Source organism: Rousettus aegyptiacus, unplaced genomic scaffold (genome assembly GCF_014176215.1).
Source record: "Rousettus aegyptiacus isolate mRouAeg1 unplaced genomic scaffold, mRouAeg1.p scaffold_m13_p_14, whole genome shotgun sequence".
Lineage (NCBI taxonomy): Eukaryota > Metazoa > Chordata > Mammalia > Chiroptera > Pteropodidae > Rousettus > Rousettus aegyptiacus.
In genome coordinates, this window is record NW_023416289.1 from 29,718,062 (window position 1) to 29,733,494 (window position 15,433).

Genomic DNA, 15,433 nt, shown 5'->3' on the forward strand with positions numbered 1-15,433 from the left:
TGAGATTTTTATTGGGATTGCATTAAATCTGTAGATCAAGTTGAAAAGAACTAACATCTCAACAATATTAAGTCTTCCTATCCATAAACTTAGAATATCTCTTCATTTGTTTAGTTCTTTGATTTTGTTCATCAGAGTTTTATAGTGTTTCTCACATAGATCTTGTACCTGTTTTCTTAGATTTATACTCAAATATTTCATTTTAGAGGTGCTAATGTAAATGGTATTGTGTTTTTAGTTTCAAATTTCACTTGTTCATTGCTGCTATATAGAAAAGCAATTGACTCTTGTATATTAGCCTTGTACCCTGCAATCTTGTTGTAATCGCTTATTAGTTCCAGGAGTTTTTTTGTTTGTCAACTCTTTAAGGTTTTCTACATTGACAATTATGTCATCTGTAAAGAGTTTTATTTCTTCTTTCCCCATCTGTATACCTTTTATTTCCCCTTTTGTCTAATTGAATTAACTAGTATGGTGTAGAAAAGAAGTGATTTGTTTTTGATCTTAGTGGGAAAGTGTCGAGCTTTTCGCCATTAAGTATAATGTTAGCTATAGGTTTGTGTAGATAGTCATTATCAAGTTGAAGAAGTTCTCTATTCCTAGTTTACTAAAAGATTTTTATCGTGAATGGGTGTTAGATTTTGTCAAATGTTTTTTATGCATTTATTGATATGATCGTATATTTTTCTTCTTCATCTATTGATGTGATGGATTACTTTAATTGCTTTCTAATGTTGAAACAGAGTCTATGTATCTGGGATAAGTCACACTTGATTATGCTGTATACTTCTTTTATACTTTATTGGATTCAATTTGCTAATATTTTGTTGAGGATTTTTACATCTATATTTATGAAAGATATTGTAATAACTATGTATAGTGCCAGGCGGGTACTAGACTAATCAGGGGGATCACTTCATAAATTATATAACTGTCTAACCACTGTGCTCTACACCTGAAACTAATAAAAATAATATCAAATGTCAACTCTAGTTGAAAAATAAAAGGTAAAAAATCAATGTTTACTTAACTTCTTCCTGTGCTTCGTTTTGTTTTGGAATGCATCTATTTCTGTTCTTAGGTTTTGGATTTACATCTCAAGGTGAATTGCATATATCCAAATGCTTGTTTGAGAATATCTAATTTAGTTTGGAGTGTTATGTTTCTCTTTCCTTTTTCATTTTATTTGGAGAGGGCAGTAATTTTTAATCATCTGAAATACTTTGACTCTCATATTTTGTTTATTTTTTTTATAATAGCTTTGTATTTTTTCCCTTTGCTAACATTGTCCCAAAATTTCGGCTCCTCCATCCCACAAAATGAGTGTGTATGTATGCATATACACTCTCAGGGGGAGAGAGAGGGGAGGGAGTGAAGGGAAGAGGGAGAGGGAGAGAGGGTGGAGAGAGAGAAGAGAGAGAGAGAGAGAGAGAGAGAGAGAGAGAGAGAGAGAGAGAGAGAGAGAGAGAGAGAAACTGAGAGTGTATTTTTTCATGGTGACTCGGAAAGTATCTGAGCCAGGATGAGAATGGAAAATCTAGAAGCTTGGACTTCTAGACTATCTTTTTTTTGTTTGTTTGATCCCCTTCAAAGAGGGCAAATTCTTCATTTTATAGACGAAGACTTCTTACATATCTGCATTTTATGGATGCGACTGGATGGTTTACAAGATTCTGGATCCAAGAGTACTCTTTTGTTAGGATAACAAAGAGCCTTAGGGGTGAGCATGGAGAAGGGGTTGTGTGCTCTTCCACATTTTAGTGTCTTACATGATCCTAAATTTCTTTCCTAATTTTTTCTCATCATCATGCTATCTCTGTAGGGCACCTTCCCCCTACTGCCTAGAACTGCCTTCTGAGAAACCTCCTTCAATCTTGTGTGTACTTCTAAGAGCCTTTTCTGTAGCGTTCTGATTTATCAAAACTCTTTTTTCTGGTATTGTCACATTTATGATGATTTTTTCTCTTGCTGGGAGTGTTCTTAGCTCAGTCTCCCCTTCTGTTTTCCAGACTCTTTCTACTCCCACACAGTTTTCTGCAGTAAGAGCTCAAGAAATAACTGTTTGAAATTAGTGTTTATTTTTCTATCTACAGTTAACTTTTAAATTTTAATATTCTTTGTTATGTATATATGCTGAAGGCAAAGAATTTGTGTGGTTTTGCTCTTGTTCTCCACAATTTTTAAAGAATGTTTGAAAATATTCAGATTTAGGTGGCCGCTATTATCTTGGCTGCCAAAAAATCCCAACTGCTACCCCCATGTCTTTTTAATAGGGAACTGTTCATACTGTGAAATGAGTAACCTCAGGGAAGTGCTGAGGTTACTTTTGAATGAAAAGAGCAATGAATTTGGGCATAGGAATTAAATACAAGGGAGTGTGTGTCCACTCAAAACTAACCTACTCCATAAAGAGGCTGTGTTCCCTTAGAAAGTATTCACTGGTCACCTTTTGACAAGAGCATGCCCTGAGTTTTCTCTATGATTGCCCATCTGCAGTTGGCTCACAACAAGGGTTCCAGATAGAGTGGATGCTCTTTGTGAAGGCTAGGTTAGCTTTTTGCTTAGCCTTTTAAAAAGTTCGTCTCTAAAAGAAGGAACCAAGATCACTCTCAGTATCTTGAAAGAGGTGTGATTATAGGTTTCTCTACCTCTCCTAGTTCTGCTGACTTTTTATTGAATAAAGACAAACTGAGAATCCTAATATTTATCATGAGGAAGTGTCCCTCTGCGCCTCTGATAATGCTTCTTTCTTTAAAGCTTCATTTATGTAATATTATTATAGTTACACCAGCTATTTTTTGGTTGCTATTTGAATGATTTTTTCATTCTATATTTTTATTTTTCAAACATTCTGTTTTATAATTACGATATGTCTATTATAATTAGCATATAGATGGATTTTGTTGTATAGATTTTTACCTAATCTATAATAATCTTAGTCATTAAGTTACAGTAGCCTATTTGTACTTAATGAATTACTATTTGTGTTTATATCTGCTATGATTTTTTTCCATTTGACTCATCTCTTTTACGTTCTCCTTTTTCTCATGTCTTGCCTTTTTTTTGGATCGTTAAATATTTTTATTATTCCATTATTTCCCTCTACGAACTTTTACAAGTGTTTTAATGGTTACCCCAGAGATTAAAATGGGCATTTATTTATTACAATCTAATACAAATTATTACCTCTGCCACTCCCTGATAATATAAACTTAGAATAACTTAACTCTCTTTAAACCCTACTGCTTTTTGTGTTTTTGTGGTCATGCGTTTTAATTCTACATAGACTTTAAACCCACAATTTATTTTATCATTGCTTCGTGTAGCCAATATTCAAGAAATATTCATTTGTATTTATCCACATATTTATTCTTTCTGTTACTTTCTATTTCTTCCTGCAGTTGCATGTTTTTCTTGTCATTTTCCTTGTGTCTGAAGAACTCTCTTTAGTATTTATTTTGGGACAGTCTTTCTGGCAACAAAGTCTCAGCTTTTACTTGGCTGAACATGGCTTTATTTCGCCTTCATTTTTGAAGGATAATTTAAGTAGGCACAGAATTCTAGGTTGGTCGATACTGTTTTTCAGCACTTCAAAGATATTTTATTGCCTTTGCACTTCCATCCTTTCTATTGAGAAGTTAGCTGTCAGTCTCAATGCTGCTTCTTTGAAATCTTCTAAGATTTTGTCCTTAGTTTTAAGAAGTCTTAATATGATCTGCCTAGATGTGGCTTTCTTTGTATTTATCATGCTTCTAATTTTGTGGATTTTGGAGGGCTGATTTCTTTCATTATCTTTTCAAATATTTTTTTTGTCATATTTTATCTCTTTTCCCAAGACTCCAATTACTGCATGTTAAACTTTTAACCATATCTAATTTATCTTCAATATATCTTCCTATATTTTACATTATTTTTTTTCTTGCTTCGGTTTGGTTATGTTCTATTAACCTGTCTTCCAGCTTACCAACTCTGTCTTCTGCTTTTTTTTAATATGTGCTCTTTCTTTTGAGATATTAAAATTTTTTCTTTAGTTCTAGAATGTCCTTAGTGAATTTCTCCATCTTTCCCTCTATTTTCTTGAACTTATTCAGCATAGTTATATTTAAAGTCTGCTTTTTGCTGATTCACTTCTTAGTCTGTTTCTAAGATCTGTGTTAACTCTTGGTTTTTGGTCATGTGGTCCCGTCTTTTGTCATGTCAAATAATTTTTAATTGAATGTTAAGCATTGTGAATAAAGTATATTATAGAGGCTCTTGTTGATGCTATTTTCCTCTAAGGAGTGCTACCCTTCCCTCTGCTAAGGTGACCAGCCAGGTACTCTGCTGAGCCAAGTAGCTTTCATCCCTGGCAAACTCAGTCTCCCTCTAGCTGCCCTTTGGTCCTTCGGGGTTTTCAACTAGATAGCCTGATATGCTCTTTTTTGACCCATACCTTTGATGAGTCCTGAAGTCTAAACTTTGTTGTGACTCTACTTCTCCAGGGCCTCTCATATATCCCATTTCCATATAGTCCCAGAAATCACCACATGACCCTAGGGGTCATAATCTTGAAACCCCTGAAGTCTCTACCAAGAGTTCCACTGATTCTCTGTCCCCCAGCAGTGGCCCCTGGGTATAAAGCCACAGGGATTCCCACCTCTTGCCCACGTCTATAATCGGGAGATGCCCCCAGCTGTAGAAGTTGGCATACCTCCCTGATCTTCCCCTCTCCAAAATCCTCCTCCCATTCACATCACCTCAGCAACTCCTGATACTTTCCAACAGATGGTTCCATGACCTGTAGATTTTTCTATTTGTTCTCCGAAAGAGTAATGGCCTCATGCTGGCTCTCATTACCACCTGGAATTCACTGTTGGGATCCTGAAGCCAGCAGCATTGTGGCTCCCTCTGTTAGTGCTTCCTTAAGTGAGACCGGGAAAGTGCCTGCTATGTGGGCCAGATGTCATTCACCATGTACAAAACCTGGAGCACTGCTTGTAAATGGAAAAACCAGTGAGGTCTCAGCTCCGATGAGATGCTTTGGGATTCATAATGAGGAGTGAGTATAGTGAATCCCAGACTTCCCAGTGTCAGAGAACAATGCCGGCCGCTTTCTTGTTTCACCAAAGTGCATTGAACAGGCTGGGGTTGGCTCTGTCACAGGATGCCGTCTCTTCCTGGCCTTGGTTTCCTCATCCCCGAATCTATAAAACAGGGCTCAAGTGAGATGATGTAAGAGGAAATACTTTGTCACTTGTAAAATGCTCTCCGTGGGCTGTTATCACGCTCTGGCACTGCATCTCCTCTCCTGTCCAGCAAAAGCCTCACTGGTCACATGGGTATTTCTCTCTGAGGGGGTTGTAGAGCCAGAATACATATTTTTGCAAAAAAGCCAAAGTGTGGTATTCTCTGGAGGGAAGGAAAGCCTCTGCATGCACCCTCCAGGCTATGGCAAAGGATGGGTCTTGCACAGCCTCCTGCCCCAGGTAAGAGATGCTGTTCAGCCTGCTGCATATCTAACACATGCCATCTCAGGTCAGCTAGGGCCTGAGTAGACATTTCCTGTGGCTGACCACAAATGGGGATACTTATAACAACAGACATTTATTCTCTCACAGTTCTGGAGGCCAGGAGTTTAAGATTAAGATGTTGGCAGGATTGGTTCCTTCTGGGGTCTCTGAGGAAGAATTCTTTCCTTGCCTTTCTCCAAGTTTCTGGTGGCTCCAGGCATTCCTTGTCTTACAGATGCATCCCTCTAATCTCTGCCTCCATTGTCCCAGAGCCTCATCTTGTGTGCTTTCTCCTTTCTCTCCTAAGTACATTGAATTTAGGGCCCACCCTAATCCAAGATGATCACATCTCAGGATCTTTTACTTAATCACAACTGCAAAGACTCCTTTTTCCAAATAAAGTCACATTCACAGCTCTGGGGCTTTGGAATATCTTTTTGGGAGTCATCTTTAACACACTACACCATGCTTTCAAACTTTTTAGTTTTGAGTATACAGTACATTAGTTAGACATTTATATAGTTTATAAAACAATCCCCTCGATTGCTCTTTCTCTCCTCTGGCTCTCCACCCAGACATTACATTAATACTAACAACATTCCTTATGCCATGCTCCCTATCCCCGTGACCATCTATCAACTATTAATTTGTACTTCTTCAACTCTTCACCCCATTCTCCCAGCCCCCAGCCCCCTCTCTTCTGGCCATCACCAGATTGTCCTCTATATTCGTGAATCTGTTTTTGATTATTTTGTTGTTGTTTTTTTTTTTGTTCCTTAGATTCCACATGTAAGTGAAATCATATGGTATTTATCTTTCTCTGATTTATTTCACTCAGCATAATAACCTCTAGGTCCATCCATGTCATTGCAAATGGTAAGATTTCATTTTTTTAATGGCTGAGTAATATTCCATTGTATATATGAACCATAACTTCTTTATCCAATCATCTGTTGTTGGGCATTTAGGTTGCTTCCATATCTTAGCTATCGTAAATTGTGCTGCCATGAACATAGGAGTGTATAGATCTTTACAAATTATTGTTTTGGTTTTTCTTTGGATAAATACCCAGAAGTGCAATTACTGGGTCAAAAGGTAGATCCATTTTAAATTTTTTGAGAGCCTGTTTTATATAGTGGCTGTACCAATTTGCAATCCCACCAACAGTGTATGAGAGTTCTCTTTTCTCCACATCCTCCCCAACGCTTGTTCTTTGATTTATTGATGATAGCCATTCTGATAGGTATGAGGTCAAATCTCATTGTGGTTTTAATTTGCATTTCTCTGATGATTAGCAGCCTTGAGCATCTTTTCGTGTCTTATTGGCCCGTTGTATTTCTTTTGGGAGAAATATCTGTTCATGTCTTCTGTCCATTTTTTAATTGGATTTTTTGTGTGTTTTTTTTTTGTTGTTGGGTTGTATGAGTTATTTATATATTTTGAATATTAACCTCTTATCAGATGTATCATAAGCAAATATCTTCCCCAAATCAGTCGGTTGTCTTTTTGTTTCGTTGATGGTTTCCTTTGCTGTACAAAACCTTTTTAGGTTGATATAGTCCCATTTGTTTATTTTCTTCTTTTGTTTCTCTTGCCCAAGGAGATATATCCGAAAAGAAATTACTATTAGCAATATCAGAGAGTTTATTGCTTATGTTTTCTTCTAGAAGTTTTATAGTTTCAGATCTTACATTTAAGTCTTTAATACATTTTGAGTCTATTCTTGTATATGGTGTAAGAAGGTAGTCCAGTTTCTTTCTTTTCTTTTCTTTCTTTCTTTCTTTCTTTCTTTCTTTCTTTCTTTCTTTCTTTCTTTCTTTCTTTCTTTCTTTCTTTCAGTGCATGTATCTGTCTAATTTTTCCAGCACCATTTATTGAAGAGGCTATCTTTACCCCATTGTACATTCTTTCCTCCTTTGTCATATATTAAGTGAGCGTATAGGCATGGATTTATTTCCAGGCTCTCTATTCTGTTTCATTGATCAATGTATCTATTTTTATGCCAGTACCATGCTGTTTTGATTATTGTAGCTTTGTATTATAGTTTGATATCAGGTAGTGTGATACCTTCAACATTGTTCTTCTTTCTCACGGTTGTCATAGCTATTTGGAATCTTTCATGATTCCATATAAATTTTAGGATTATTTGTTCTAGCTCTATGAAAAATGCCATTGATGTTTTGATAGGGATTGCATTGAATCTATAGATTGCCTTGGGTAATATGGCCATTTTAATGATGTTGAGCATGGTATATACTTCCATTTATTACATCTTCTTCAATTTCTCTTTTCAATGACATAATTTTCTGAGAACAGATCTTTTACCCCCTTGGTTAATTTGATTTTCACGTATTTTATCATTTTCGATGCAATTATTTTCTTAATTTCTTAATTTCTGTTTCCAAAAGTTCATCATTGGTGTATAAAAATGCCACTGACTTCTAAATATTAATTTTGTATCCTGCTACTTTACTGAATTAATTCATCAGTTCTAACAGTTTTTTGATGGAATCTTTAGGGTGCTCTCTGTATAGTATCATGTCATCAGCAAATAATGAAAATTTTACTTCTTCCTTTCTAATTTGCATACCTTTTATTTCTCTTGTCTTATTGCTGTGGCTTAGACTTTCAATACATTGTTATAGAGGAGAGGTGAAAGTGAGCATCCTTGCCTTGTTCCTGATCTTAAGGAAAACATCTTTAACATCCCCATTGAGTATGATGTTAGCTGTAGGTTTGTTATATGTGACCTTTATTATGTTGAGGTATGTTCCTTTTATTCCCACTTTGCTGAGAGTTTTTATCATAAACAGATGATACATTTTGTCAAAACTTTTGTCTACACCTATTGATATGATATTATGGTTTTTAGTTTCCAATTTGTTAATGTGGTGTATGACATTAATTGATTTGTGGATATTGTACTAACTTTGCATCCCAAGAATAAATCCAATTTGATCATGGTGTATGACATTTTTAACATATTGCTGAATTTGGTTTGCTAATATATTGTTGAGGACTTTTGCATCAATGTTCATAAGAGATATTGGCCTATAGTTTCCATTTTTTTGTCATGTCTTTGTCTAGTTCTGGAATCAAGGTAGTGGTGGGGTCATAAAAGGAGTTAGGGAGCCTTCCCTCTTCTTGAATTTTTTGGAATCATTTGAAAAGAATAAGTGTTTATTCTTCTTTAAATGTTTGGTAAAATTTGCCTATGAAACCATCTACTTTAGGACTTTTGTTTTATGGTAGGTTTTTGATTACTGATTCAGTTTCCTTGGTGTTAATCAGTTGGTTCAGATTTTCTATTTCTCCTTGACTCATTCTTGGGAGAGTGTATATTTCTAGGAACATATCCATTTCCTTCAAATTGTCCAATTTGTTGCGTATAATTGTTCGTAGTATTTTCTTATGATCCTTTGTATTTCTGTGGAGTCTATAGTTATTTCTCCTCTTTCATTTCTGATTTTATTTATCTGAGTTCTCTCTCTCTTTTTCCTTTATGAGTCTGGTTGAGAATCTGTCAATTTTGTTTATCCTTTCAAAGAATCAGGTCATGCTTTGACTAATCTTTTGTATTGTTTTTCTAGATTCTATTTTGTTTATTTCCACTCTGATCTTTATTATTTCCTTTGTTCTGTTGACTTTGGGCTTTGTTTGCTATTCTTTTTCTAGTTCTTTTAAGTGTAAGGTTAGATTTCTCATTTGAGCTTTTTTTTTTATTTCTTGAGGTAGGTCTGTATTGCTATAAATTTCCCTCTTAGGACTGCTTTCGCTATATCTCATAGATTTTGAATCATCGTGTTTTCATTTTCATTTGTCTCTAAGTATCTTTTGATTTCCTTCTTGATATCATTGATAATTCATTTGTTGTTTAGTAGCATGTTATTTAGCCTCCATGTGTTTGTGTATTTTCCAGCTTTTTCTTGTAGTTGATTTCTAGTTTCATGATATTGTGATTGGAGAAGATGGTTGACGTAATTTTAGTCTTCTTAACTTTATTGAGACTTGTTAAATTTATTGAGACTGGAGGCCTAACATGTGGTCTATCTTTGAATATATTCCATGTGCACTTGAGAAGAATGTATATTATGCTGCTTTGGGGTAAAATGTTCTGAATACCTATTAAATCCATCTGGTTCAGTGAGTCTTTTCAGCCCGTTGTTTCCTTGTTGATTTTTTGCCTGAAAGATCTGTCCATTGATGTCAATGGGGTGTTGAATTCTTCTACTGAATGTACTACTGTTGATCTCTCCTTTTATGTCAGTCAATAATTGCTTTGTGTATGTAGGTGTTCCTATGTTGGATGCATATATGTTTACTAGGGTTATGTCCTCTTGATTTATTGATCCCTTTATCATTAATAATGCCCTTCTTTGTCACTTATCACAGCCTTTGTTTTAAAGTCTATTTTATCTGCTATAAGTATTGTTACCCTGGCATTTTTTCCCATTTCCATTTGTGTGAAATATTTTTTCATCCCTTTACTTTCAGTCTGTGAGTGTCATTTGATCAGAAGTAGGTCTTTTGTAGACAGCATTCGGGTCTTGTTTTCTTATCCATTTGGCTACTCTAGGTCTTTTGAGTGGAGCATTTAATCCATTTACATTTAAAGTGATTACCAATAGGTATATAGTTATTGCCATTTTATTATTCATATTTCTTTTTTCTTTTTTCTTTTTACCCCTTCTCTTTTTACAGAAGTCCTTTTAACATTTCTTGTAATACTGGCTTGAAGGTGATGAATTCCTTAAGCTTTTCCCTGTTCGGAAAGTTCTTTATCTCACCTTCCACTTTAAATGAAAGCCTTGCTGGGTAGAATATTCGTGGTTGTAGATTCTTGCTTTTCATAACTTTGAATATTTCTTGCCAGTCCCTTCTGGTTTGCAAAGTTTCCACTGAAAAATTAGCAGATATTCTTATGGGGGTACCCTTGTAAGTAATTTGCTGCCTTTTTCTTGCTGCTTTTAAAATTATCTCTTTGTCTTTGACCTTTGGCATTTTAATTATAATGTGTCTTGGTGTTGGTCTGTTTGACTTCCCCTTATTTGGGGTTCTGTGCTTACCGAACTTGTATGTCTAATTCCTTTGCCAAATTAGGGAAGTTTTCTACCATTATTTCTTCAAATAGATTCTCAGTCTCTTGCTCTCTCTCTTCTCTTTCAGGTACTCCTATGATCTGGATATTGTTGCACTTCATGTTGTCCCAGAGGTCTCTTAAATTATCCCCATTTTTTTAAAATCCTTTGTTGTTGTCGTTGTTGTTATTCTGATTGGGTGTATTCTGCTACCTTGTCTTCCAGTTCACTAGATTCAGTCTTATGCTTTGTCCAATCTACTGTTAAATCCTTCTATGTATCCTTCATTTCAGTTATTGTATTCTTCATTTCTGTCTGGTTCTTTTTATGGTTTCTATGTCTTTTTTTATGCTTACTATCTCTCTGTTGAGGTTCTCATTGTACTTGTCCATTCTCCCCCTAAGTTCATCGAGCATCCTTATAACCATTATTTTGGACTCTGTCTCTGGTAGGTTGCTTGCCTCCATTTCATTGAGCTTATTTTCTGGAGTTTTCTCCTCTTGTTTCATTTGTGGCATGTTTCTTTGTTTTCTCATTTCATTAGCCACTCTGTGTTTGTTTCTATGTGTTAGGAATATTTGTTTTGCCTCTCAGCCTTGGCTAGATGGCTTTATGTGGAAGGTGTCCTTTGTGGCCCAGGGGCACACTCTCCCTGATCCTCTGTGTGTGTGTGGGGGGGGGGGCTCTGGACGTGATCTTTGTGTGGGTTGTGTGTGATCTTCTGTTGTCGCTAAGCCTTTATTGGTATTAGTACATCTGTAGATGAGATTAACGCTCAGACCGACTAACTATGGGAACTGGCTGCACTCATAGGGTAAGAGATGCTGTGTGGGGGCTGACCACACTGAGGGGATTTGCCCTAGCAGGCTTGTGTACTTGTTATAATCACCCTTTGTGTATACCGCTAATAGGGCTAGTCAGGAGTTGTTCTATTGTGGTCTGGTGCCAGCCTTCAGGTGCACTGGTTTTGTGGCCCCTTGGGAGGGGATCCCCAGTAAGCCAAGATCAGTTGCTGTCTTTGATTGCTCAGGGCTACCTAGTGGGAGCTACAAAGTGATCCACAGATGGTTGTTGCCTATGCTGGATCTATAGGTAAGTGGAAGAGACAACACTGTAGGCAGCTGTCCGATTATCCCCCGTTCCTGACCTAGGGCAGTTTAGCAGAGGGACCAGTGCCTGTCAGTGGCCCCTAAGTCTCTGAAACTGGAAGAGCCTCTGGGTGACATGCATGTTGGGTGGTGCAGGGACCCTGAGAGTATCCTAGATCTATTGAGTAAATTTCCTCCTGCCACTGAAAAGTCAGCTTACATATCAGCACTGTTTCTATACAAGGTTCCAATCATAGCAAGGTCAGCTGCTGCCCACCTCAGGCCTGCAAACACCCAAGCTCTATTTAAGAATTACTGAGCTCATGGTATGAGTTTGTGTCCTGCCACCAAATGCTTCTCCTGGGTGAATAGGCTTTGCATGGACCACACAAACAGAGTGCTGTTGTTGCTGTTGAATTCGTAACCCAAAAAAAGCTCAGGATGAGACCAGGTTGCCTGGAAGCAGGCTTGCCACAGGTGATTTGTGGGTTAGTTGGGGTGTTGTCTTAGTGAAGCATGGGGCTGTGAGGCCTACACAGCACCAGACTTGCTGCTAGCTCTGGGACTGCGGGCTCCCACCAAAGTCAGGTATCACTGCGTGACCTACTGTCATCTGTGTTGAGCCCACAAAACCCCTGAGATTTGTCCAAGCGATACTGTGTCTCGTGCTAGCAGCAGCGATCCTGTCACTGTATTCCCTGAACTTTGCTCACTTTGCTGGCTGAGATTTGTTGACTGAGCAGAATGCACCTCCCCAGGGCAGGGGCAGCTGCCTATCAATGTGCTGTGGGCACTTTGTGTATCGGATGGGGCAGGATCTCACGGAGTCAAGGACCATCAGGACAACAGCCTCAGTTTTCTGCAGTTTCTATGTCTGCACATTCCTGCAGTAGTCACAGATAACTGGGAGACAAGCTGCTGTCTAGAGTGGTCCCACAGACCCCTGTGATCCCCTCAAGAGATATTGCAGTTCATACAGGCAGTAGTGGTCTACCCACAACCATTTTCTCAGAAATGCGCTCACCGTGAAGAGGAATTTTCCACTCAAATGGCTAACCTTGTAATGAGCTCTTTATTCTGCTTCTGTAGACATGCTTGCCGCATAGGCTGAAGGGCAGAGTGATCTCAAGATCAGCTGAAGACTCACCCTGCCCTTAGACTGTTCTCTCTGGAAACAGACGTATTACCTAAATTCCTGTTCAAAAATCTCATGCTCTGTAACTGCCCATAGGCCATAGCAACTCCCGTGCACATGTGTAACCCATAGCAAGCCCCATGGTCTGTAACTGTCTGAGGACAAATCAACCTATCGACCCATGACAACTGTAACAGCACAGATATAAAAGCAAAATTGCCCCTTAGTTTTAGGTCCAGATCTTCAGGGCACTATGTCTTCTGGGACTGCCAACGTAATAAACCTGAATTCTTCAACTCTCTGAGTGGTGCTTGGTTTCTCGTCAGTCTGATTTCGCAACATTTCTGCAACCACACTAGCCAAAGTCTGTCACCTGCACAGACTGCACAACCCCAGAGAAAAGCAGGGCAGGGGAGGCCATCTGTCAATGGGCTGCAGGCACTTTATGGCTTGGGTGAAGCGGGATCTCAGGGAGACAAGGGTCGTCAGGCCATCATGGCCTCAGTTTTGCTGCAACTTCCGTGCCTGGATGTTCCACTGTAGTCACAGATTACAGTGAGACCAGCTGCCACCTGGGGTGGTCCCACAGACCTCTGCAATTTCCCGATACAATATTGCAGCAGAGTTCTGCCTGCAACTGATTGTCCTGCAGTGCCCTGCCTGTGCTAGCCAAAATTTATTGCCCATGTGGATTGGGAGTGGGGGTGGGGGGTGGGTGAGGGCAGGGCAGTGGCAGTTGACTGCCCATGGGCCAGCTGGGGCGATTTGTGGGTTAGGTGGGGTGGGGTCTCAGGGAAAAAATGGCCATCAGATCAATACAACCTCGGTCTTGCTGCAACTTCGGTGACTGTTCACACGTTCCCAAGAAAATCTTAGATCACAGCAAGACCAGGTGCTGTCTGGGACTGGCCCACAGATCCTCAGGCTCCACCCAAGTTCATGCTGGCAGCAGTGATCTGCCTGAAGCTGTCTCTGAAATGCATGCTCACAGCGCTGGCTGCCAGCTATGAATGTTTGGCCCTGAATAGGTGCAGGGCGGGGCAGCCATCCAGGAACAAAAGCCCCAGGCAATCTGTAGGTTGGGTAGGGAGGGCTGATCTCCTCAAACTAGCAGCTTCCTAATGGCCCTGTGGGAGGGGTCTGCACAGTCAAGCTGGCCAGGTGTATAGGTTGCCCCGGTTGCGGGGCAGAGACTAAGGCACAAAGGTGGCTGGCTGCCTGTTCAACCTTCGTTCTGGCTCCAGGTACTGCAGTCTTTCCTTGTATGAATCTTGCGCGAGCCCCAGGTGAGCGTCTGCAGGTGAGAGAGCCTGTGAGTCCTTCAAAGAGGCATCTAGGGTTTCAGTCTCCTTCCTTCTCACCCAGACGCCCAGAATCCCCTCTGGTTTTTACAGTCAGAGTTACTGGAAATTCCTCTTCCCTGGTCAGGGACCCTGGGCTGGGGAGCCCCTGAATGAGGCCAGGACTCCCCTCTCCTTCAGGGGAGCCTCTGCCGGCTCGCTCTCCCTCTCGGTGACCCTCCACCACTCGTGGGTGCGGGTCCAGCCCGGTTCGTAATTTTGCGCCTCCTACTGGCTTCGATGTGACTCCTTAATATTATCCGATGTATGTGTTATGATCAACTGGACTTCAGGTGATTCTCCACGTTGATTATTTTATAATTTGGTTGTGATTTCAATATGGACCTTGGAGGAGGCGAATCCTGCCTTTTACCTAGTCTGCCATCTTCCCCGGAGCCCTCGAACTTTTCTGACTGAGATCCACAACAAGGAATACGTTTTTCGTCTTGATCCTAAACACATGCACACCGTCACATCCACGGGTGGAACACGATCTCATACAATACTAATCCTTACTTTGTGTGACACGCAGACATATGATCTATTCTATTTCTTCTCCTTTTTCTTCCACACTGGTTGCAAAGTCTCTCAGTCGACTTCCAGCCTAATCAACTAATAGCCTGCAGCCTGAACCAAAGGCTTCTTTTATGAGGCACCAAGCTTTCTGTATAGCACCTGACATTTCAGTGCCACTCCTGAGGTAATTGTACTGATTGGTGAAGGGGAGTTGAAGCCAGTTGCATAAAGCCTTACACATACAAGTAAAAGCACAAAGATGTTCACAGCAGCGCTCTTTGTAACAGGGAAGGATGGGAACACCCTCAGTGTTCGCTAATGGTGGGGGGTCCGCTGGATGTTATGCAGCCCAAAGACTATGCTGAGAAATGGATTTGAAACATGGAGAAAATCTCCCAACAAAGTGTCAAGTGAAGAATTTAAAGAAGGATGTATCCATGGGTACAGTGCTACAGTTGTGGTGCTCAGAGTGGCCCTCGGCACAGGGGAGACGGTATGTGTTTGCTGAGTGAATAAGTGAGCAATACCCTGGGCGAAGACTAAAAAAAAGATTTGCTTCCAATCCTGTGTCTCCTCTATTCTCTGCGCACCTCATCAGTCTTCTTGTGACACAACCCGGAGCTCCACGCAACCCCATCCACAGGGCCCAGGGAATGTTTGTCGAATGAATGAAAAAATGACAAAGTGACAGATGGATGATGATTTGGGCATTTTTATTGTTTTCCGGATTTCCCTGATCTTTTGTAATGAGATCATTATCTTTCAACTGGCAAGAGTAATGTTTATT

The 15,433-nt window shown here is 39.5% G+C and overlaps 1 protein-coding gene across 2 annotated transcripts in view; it reads left to right on the top strand.

Moving 5' to 3' along the window:
• ZNF469 (zinc finger protein 469) overlaps window positions 1-15,433 on the top strand; it is a 288,356-nt gene that overhangs the window by 102,986 nt on the left and 169,937 nt on the right. The gene's annotated exons all lie outside the window — the stretch shown is intronic.